This window comes from Malania oleifera, chromosome 12, assembly GCF_029873635.1.
Source record: "Malania oleifera isolate guangnan ecotype guangnan chromosome 12, ASM2987363v1, whole genome shotgun sequence".
Lineage (NCBI taxonomy): Eukaryota > Viridiplantae > Streptophyta > Magnoliopsida > Santalales > Ximeniaceae > Malania > Malania oleifera.
Genome location: NC_080428.1, coordinates 30,962,506 through 30,971,216, shown reverse-complemented (window position 1 = coordinate 30,971,216; position 8,711 = coordinate 30,962,506). Strand labels below are relative to the sequence as shown.

The 8,711-nt window shown below is 35.0% G+C and overlaps 1 non-coding gene across 1 annotated transcript; it reads left to right on the top strand.

Annotated features, from left to right (window-relative positions):
- The first annotated feature begins 2,577 nt into the window (after positions 1–2,577).
- LOC131145349 (small nucleolar RNA R71) lies at positions 2,578–2,684 on the top strand. The gene has a single exon (XR_009134132.1). It is a non-coding gene; the product is annotated as a small nucleolar RNA R71 (small nucleolar RNA).
- The last annotated feature ends 6,027 nt before the right edge of the window (positions 2,685–8,711 follow it).

Here is an 8,711-nt window from a genome sequence, read left to right as displayed (position 1 = left end):
AGAAGAAGTTGAAAAGGAAGATAATGATGCTGAAAATTGATATAGTTTGTCATTTTGTGATGTATTAAGCATTCTCTTTGCATTAGCTATGTTTTATATTGCCTTATTTGTTTTTGTTTGAAATTTTTCTTGTAATTACACTCCTTATGTTTTTGTGTAAAATGACTATGCTCTTAATGTGCTACAACTTTTTTTGTCTTTACCCCTCAATTCTTTTTGAATGATGCAAAAGAGGGAAAATTTTTGAGCAAATATGTGAATACAATGCAATTATGAAAAATGAGCATACAACAAATATGTAAAATATATAAATCTTGGCATATAGCAAGGGGGAGCAAAAGCACAAATACAAATAGGAACATAAGAAGAACACGACTATAATGCAAATATGTAAATGATATGAGCTATAATGAAATATACTCAATTGTGCCTTATTTTTGAACGTACTCATACTTGAAATCATCATTTTTCATATTTGTTTTAAAAGCATACTTATTGTAATGGGGAGCCTTTTCAAAGGTTCTCTCATCTTTGCACCTTATTTGTCATCATCAAAATGAAAGAGATTATTGGCCTAACATGGCTTTTGAATCTTGTTTTTATGATAACAAATGAAGGTTGATTTAGCATGTGTTATTAAGTGATGATGTTTTAGGAATGCTTAAACGGAAAAGTTCAAAATACCAAAGGAAATGCAAGTTCAATATCACCAAGGACCATAAACCCACACTTATCTTCAAAGTGATCCCAAGGAAGCTCAAGTAGACCAAAATGATTTGGAAACCTAAAGTTGACTCAAGCTCAAAGTCCCAAAGGACTCAAAGCAAAAACTACTATGAAGACTTCAAAGCTTAGAGTGTTTAAGGCTTTAAGATGAATCTATGTAAGTACTTCATAGTGAATATCATGTATAAATATTTTGAAGCTCATTAGGGTTTGTCTTGGACTTAGTGACCTTGTTTTAAAACCCTAGAAAATGTTTTTATAAAGTAACAAAGCAAGAGAGCTAAGTGTTCTTGAAAAATAACTTGAAAAATAGAAAATTTATCTGTTCAGGCGACTGAAGTGTAAGCTTGGGTGCAAGAAGATTTTCCTTAGTTGACTGAAGAATAAGTTTAGGTGACTGAAGAATTTCCTGATGAATTTCTAAAGAGGCAGTATACCCTCGGACGTCTGACCCTTGTCATCTTAGGCACTTGACCCTACTTTCAATTTAAAAGTTTCAGTTTCAAAGAACTTCAGGTGACTAAGCCCGAGACTTCAGGCGCCTGAACATTGTTAACGGCTATATTTTTTAAAAGTTTTAAAATTCAAAATTAAGTTTCTTGTGCCCCAAATTTTGTAAAAATTTGGGGAATACTCCAAGTAAACTTGGAAAACACAAATTAACCTTTTTGAGCCTATAAATATGCATTTTTATGAATCAAACACATATCAAGCAATTGAAAAACTGCTCTTAAGCTTAAATCTATCTCATTTTCTCAAAGCTCTCTCTTGCTCACTCTTTCAATCTGAATTGCTAAGATAATTTGAAGTGCTGATTATTCTTCTCTGAGCACTACAATCTAAATTACTGATTTCCATCTAGAGAAGTATTCTAGTGAAATTGTTCTTGAGCTTCAACTATATTTCTTTTGACATTTTTTGTTGAAGTATATGGTGATTTTAATTGTACTAACCATCTCTGTCTAAGAGAATCCTTTGTACAAAAGAAATCATTTCTTGCTTCGTGTTTCTTTGATGGTTCAGGTGATTGGATCATTGCAACTGAGCGTGGGGTATCACTTGTAGAGGGGGCTCCACCCTAAAGGAGGGTTGTAATCAGTTTGTTCCTCCCGGAAAGGAATGAGTTAGTGGAATCCTTAGGTCGTCTTTCCTAAGGTGAGGACATAGACTGGGGATAAGCCGAACCTTGTAAAAAATCTCGGTTTCACTCTTTGCCCTTTTTTATTTGAATTTCAGCATATACAAATTATGGTTCAAAGTGCATGTTTGTTGAATATATGAGATTAAGAATACCTTTTAATCTAAGAAAGTAAGTTGGTTAATATATTACAGAAACCTTAAATGGAGTAGATTGATTAACCTCTTGTGGAAATCTTAATTAAAAGAGGCACTTAAAAATCATTCATACAGGGCTACAAACTGAGAATTAACAAACACTGAAATAAGAAACTGTTGCATGCTTTCACAATTTGGTTAAGTATTGTGTGATTAGGTAATTGTTTATTGTTTGGTTTGTGATTAGCATTTGGTTTGTGTTTGGATTGTGATTGATTTAACATTAAGTCATTCTTATGTATTTGCTTAAGTTTTGAAAAGGTTGAAAACTCAGAAAAACACTTATAAGAATTGGAAGAACACCTTGACTTTCACTTAGGATTGGAAGAGGAAGGTTAGGATGGTGTACGAGTAGCAACAGCATGCAATTGAGAATTTTCAGCGAGGTTCTTGAAGAGATCCCAGGCCTCATTCTTGTGTTTCTTGAAGAAAGTACCTCCATATGATGCATCTACCATGGACTAGTTTTGCTCAGCTTATCCTTCATATAAGGTCTGAACCAACTGCCACTTAGGGACTTGGTGATGTGGGCATTTGCGCAAGAGGTACTTAAAGCGCTCCCATGTTTCAGAAAATAGTTTCTCATCCAATTGTGAAAAACTAGTGATGGCCTTCCTCAGCTCGTTAGTCTTCCCAATTTGGAAGTAATTTTTTAAATACTTATGCTACATGGTGGCCCAATCGGTTATCGAGTTTGGCTCTAAGGAACTCAACCAATATTTGGCCTTGTCCTTCAAAGAGAATGAGAAAAGCCTCAATTAGAGGGCATCATCACAAAAATAAGGTATGCAGATGGTGGAACAAATTTCAAGGAATTCATCTAGATGCTTGTAAGGATTTTCATTCAAATTCTCATAAAAATTGGGAAGCATCGAAATGATGAAAGTCTTAATCTCAAATTGCACCGCCTCGACATCCGAAAATCAGATACAAGACGATGAAGTGTATGTGTTGGGTGTAAAGTAGTCTCTAAGGGGCCAAAAAGGTTGCTCCTCCACCACAAGTTGGCGAGGAGCTTGGGGTTCTAAATTTTGAAAGACGGGAACCGGATTATGTTCAGCCATGACTTTATGTTCGGATCACTCAGCTAACTCGAGACTTGAGGTAGATTTCCTAATGGACCTACAAGATCTCTCAATCTCAAGGTCTATAGGCACTAACTCAGGATCCAAAGAGCGCAACCCCATCATATACACATGCAGCACACAATCCTGACTTCAAAGTATCAAACAAAAATTAAAACAAAATAAAAACAAATTATAGTACTCTAAACTAGAAATTGGATTACAACCATAACACAATCCTTAGTAACAACGCCAAAATTTAGTAGACTTGCTAAGGCTTGTGTCCTAACTACCAAAGATAAAATTTATAAACCTAACTAACCCAAGTTCAATAGAAAGTGAGTAAGTCGGGTGTTGATTCTCAGGGATTGGTGTGTAGCTAACCACTTCTAGCCTAATTTACTACACTTTGTGCAAAAAGGAAAAAGGTGAGATTTTTCAAATGTTTTTCAAACAAATACTGAAAGCATGTAAATTTTACTTTAACACCACTCCTATAAAGTAGATCTTGGGTCATGAAATCAAGCCTAGACTACCGTGCATGCTAACTATGTCTAATCAGCTATTCGTCCTAGGATAACGGCTAAGTGAACCATTTAATGGCATAGAGTAGCAAAGGTGCACCAATCGTTTGGAGCACTATCGAGAACCAGGGTGTATACTCTATCACAACGATCACGAGATCACCCTATACATGAACTGTAGCCTAGTTTATATAAGTGAATGAATCCCTAGGAAGGTTATCCTTTACCCTAGGGTTTCATTACAATCAAAGATGTAAATTTACATGGAAAGTAAAGTGCAACTATTGAAATTACATGTATTTAAATGAAAGCAGTAAAGAAAGCATGTAAAATTGGCTTCAATTTCAACTCAATGGTTTATCACTAATGAACAAGAATACAATCAATAACCATATATTCTAAGCAACAACACAAAGAACACGAAGGTTGTCAAAGGCCTTCAGCGAATCTATGCACAAACCATTACAAGAATTGAAATCAAAGGCAGTAAATCCTAATCTATATGGATCTCAGTGGTTTCCTAGGCCTGTCTCTAACCTAAGAGTGGCCAAAGAAGACCCTCAAGAAGATATACGAAGCTATATTTTATGCCTAATAGGGTTTACAAGGTTTAAAATTCAAAAATAGGAAAGTTCTACAAAAATCTCGCGAAGCAGTTCACGTCTGTAACCCAAGTCGCACCTCTGTTCTTCCCTAGTTGTGCTTGGTCAAGGCTCATGGGAAATCAGGAATTCAAATTTAGGTCTACATGACCTAGTTACTCTCTTGAGTCTTGCTGGTTGAGATGATGGTCAAGACTTGCAGGATCTCAGCCTTCAGGAAAGTTCAGGATCTCGACTTGGTCACCGTTGTTGGTCTCTCTGGTCAAGCTGTTGGTCGAGACTATCACTATATCTAGCTCAGTCAGCTTCAGTATCTTGACCTTGTCACCCCTTAGGATCACTTGATCGAGCACTTGGTCAAACCTTGCAGACATTTCTTTCTCAATTTGAACCCTAGAGTCTTTAGATTGCAACCTGGTTGCCCCTATGTTAGCTAGTTTCCCACATGGTTGAATAGGGTCTTCTTTCCTTTGATGAATTGAGGCTCTAGGGGTTTGGTTGAGCTTCTGATTTGAGTTTTGTGCACTCCATGTTGACCTAACCAGGCTTACAATCTTGTTATTATGATAACAAATCAAAGGTACTTAACATATTTGGTTAAGTGAAGTTTTAGGGCTCAAATGTTTTGATAAAGGATCAAGATTTCAAGTGATTGATGAATTCATTAAAAGCTTGGACTTAAAGATAGAAGATCTGTTGAAGCTAAAGTCTATTGAATAAAGAAGTCAAGATAGACACAAAGAATGGAAGCAAAATGCATGAAGACTTAGTGCTTAGAAAGCTATAGTTTATAAGAAGTTGTATATGTAACCACGGTATTCCTCTGCCATAAGTGAGGGTATGTATGTGTATGTGTATGATGGGACTGCACTGTGGTGATGGCCAGTTCGCTCTTGAGTTGTGTCTATGTATTTGATTGTATGTATGAATAAAGGATGAGAGATGGCAAATTTCGAGGACGAAATTTTTGTAAGGAGGGGAGATTGTAAGAACTCGAACCATGATAATGAGCTTATATATATATAAAGAGAGGGATATTTTGGTAAAAGAGCAGATTCATCGACGAAGTCAAATTTCGTTGACGAAGTCGTGTTCTTCTCTTTGACGAAATTTAGAGATTCGTCAATGAGGAGAAGTTGAGAAAGTATCGTGTAAGTACTTCACGATTTCAATATAATTGTTTGAAGCTCTGAGGATCTATATTTGACTTAGAGACCTGTTTTTGAAAACCTTGGCAAATATTTTTTTAAAGTATCGTTTAAGGTTTCCGATATTAAAGGCTTAAGTGTTGAAATCAAAGTTTTTGAAAATTCATAAAATTTGTAAGCTCAGGCGACTAATGTTGTTTAATCAGGCAACTGACCTTTCTATACTGACAAAGTTAAGCAAACAAAACTAAGATAGGTGATTGGCCACTTTGGCTCAGGTGACTGACTTAGCACTATGTTTCAAAATTTCGCTGAGCTGTAAAGGCTTAGGCGACTAACCCTCAGGTCACAGTCGACTAACCTTCGTATTTTAAATTTTTAAAAAATGAGGGAAAGTTTCCAAAATTGATTTCTTGGACTCCAGACTAAGAGAAAACTTGGGAAACACTGCAAGAAACTTAGGGAACACGTATACATGTTTTATGACTCTATAAGTACATGTTATTTTCACAAATCAATAACAATAATCACAACAATCAAGCATACACATCTTGCAAATTAAAAGCTCTATTGCTGAAAATATTTTCTGAAGTTCTTGCTATGTTTGTGCTGATATAACTTACAATTTCTTATCATTTCTACTGAAATTTTCAAATCAGATCAAAACCTTGGTGATATTTACTTAAGCTTCACTTATTTATTGATTAACTGATGAAGTATATTGATTTTCACTTGTACAAATTTGCTCTAACTGAAAGTTTCTTTTGTACAAACCAAAGTGTTCTTGTTTCTTGTTTTCTTGATGATTCGGGGTTTGATTGGATTGTTGCCTAGTAAGAAGGGGTATTCATGTTAGAGAGGGGTCTCCACCTGATATGGAGAAAGGTTGTAACTTTGCCTGAAAGAAAGTTGGAAAGCAAAATCCTCACAACGTGTTGCTTGGGGTAAGGACGTAGGCTGCTGGGTGAACCTTGAAAAAAATCTAGTCTACAGTTCTTCCCTCTTTATCTCTTTGATTTACAACAAGTATATAAATTTAGTGTATGTTTAAATTAATTGCTGAGAACTGATTGGCTATTGGGAATTGCTGAAACTTTGATAAAAGGAACTGTATTGATTGGTTGATCATATCACACTTGAATATTGAACTATTGAATATTGCAGCTCTCTAAAAATACTAATTTTGATTAATATAAAAGTCAAGAAACTAATTGATTGTGGGATTTAAAAAATCCTGAATAATGATTTTTTGAACAGACAGCCGAGATCAATTTTATGAAATTTTATCTTTGATATTATCTAAAAAGAAAATCTTATTTGAATTATTATTTGTTAAAGTAAGTTGAATTCATAATATAATATTTACATTGGATTGTTGGCTGGTAAATTGAAAAGGGATTGTGTAACTAAAATCAAAACTAAAAAGGGTTATACTTACCTAAAGAGTTTACAAAGAATATTTTAAAACCCAATTCACCCCCCCCCCCCCTCTTGAAGTACACCTAACTTCTCACTCCAATTACTGATTGAGCTAGAATATTGCATGTTTAGTACATCTAAAACTAATATTTTATTAATTCTTTAATCTTATAAATATTGGTTTTAGATGGACAAATGGTTAAGAGACATTAATCTAAGTTGTGCATTTAATTTTTGAATTTATATAACTTTAGATTTAATCGATTGCACATGTAATTTTCTCCATCTTTAGCTTGCATGTACTTAAGTCATATTGTTTCTAGATGTTAGCTTTACCGTGATCACAAGAGGGGGGGGGGGGTGAATTAGTATTTTTAAAATTTATCTCCTAGGTATTCCTCCTAACAGCAGTATGTTCACAAGCCTATGGTCAATCTAGTGCAAATAATGTAAACACACCAGAAATTAAATAAAGCAGTTTAAACAATCAGATAAGCACTAGAAAGCAATAAAGAAAGGATGACACGCAGATATGTTATCGAGGTTTGGCCAACTGCCTACGTCCCCGCCTTGGCTAACTAGCACAAGGATTATCACAATAACTTGCTCACTTAAACGGGTGGAGCGGCACCTAGACAAACCAGGTCAAATTACCACAGGGCTGACTTTAACCTTTACACCAATCCTTACCAGGCTGGATTACCCCCCCCTCAGGCCACGCTTGGAATCTCTCAGGTATACAATCAAACGGTATAATATATGGGTGCTTTCACGTAAAGCAGATTTGTACCACAAATACGTATAGACACAAACACCACAGATGATTTAAAATGTAAGCTCTAAATAGTTTCAACTCTCAAATAAATTTGCTATCGTTGTAATGAGTGCGTGAGAAAACAAACCTAGATGATCTTTGTATCACAGGATATTCAATCTAAGTGCTCAAACAAAGATATTATCCAAACTTCATATATTTCAATCAACAAGTTTTCTCAATACATATATGTATATGAAGCTCTAGCAATGTATATGTTTGGTTTGCAAGATATATGAAATCTTTGTATTTCAGCAAATGATATAGACTTGTATGGATATTGCTACAAAGATTAATATAACACACACACACAAATACCTTTTCATAAATATATTAATATGAATACTACAAGATATTTGAGTATGTCTGAAAGTATTTTTGCAAGCCCCAAACAAATACGAACTTCCTAAGTTATTGCAATGAGAATGCAATACTCGGGAGTTCACCACAAGTCTTCTTAAGGTAGGCTTATTGGCAAAGCCTCCTAAGAAAACTTAGGTTATGCTCTCGAAGAAAAATCAATTCAAATATGCAACAAATGAGAGAGCAAACCTTTAAGCAGTAATACTCAATACACTTACAAATGACATAGATAGATGAAGAAGGTAAGCTTGAGTAGATTTCAAAAGAGTATGAGCAGTGAGAAGCAAAAATAAAGTATTGAAGGTAAGCTTGAGTAGATTTCAAAAGAGTATGAGCAGTGAGAAGTAAAAATAAAGTATTTTTTCTTGAGAGAGATTTTCTTAATCTTTTTGCTAATCGGTGCTTAATCCACCAAATGAAAGAGTATATATAGACATACTAAAAATTTTGACCGTTAGAGACCTATTAGGGATTGTTAGAAAAGATTAATGACATTTAAATCAATTTAACCCTGTTTAAAACATTTAACCACTGTAAAAAAAATAGGAGCAACCTGAGAGGTCTGGTCGACCAAAAGTGTTTCGGTCGACCAGGACTCAAATGGTTCGGTCGACCAGGGGACTTTTGAACTGAAACTCTCGGTCGATCAGAGAGGGAGATTTCCCAGACTTCCAAGGTTCGGTCGACCAAGCCTTTTTGAACTGTATGGTTCGATC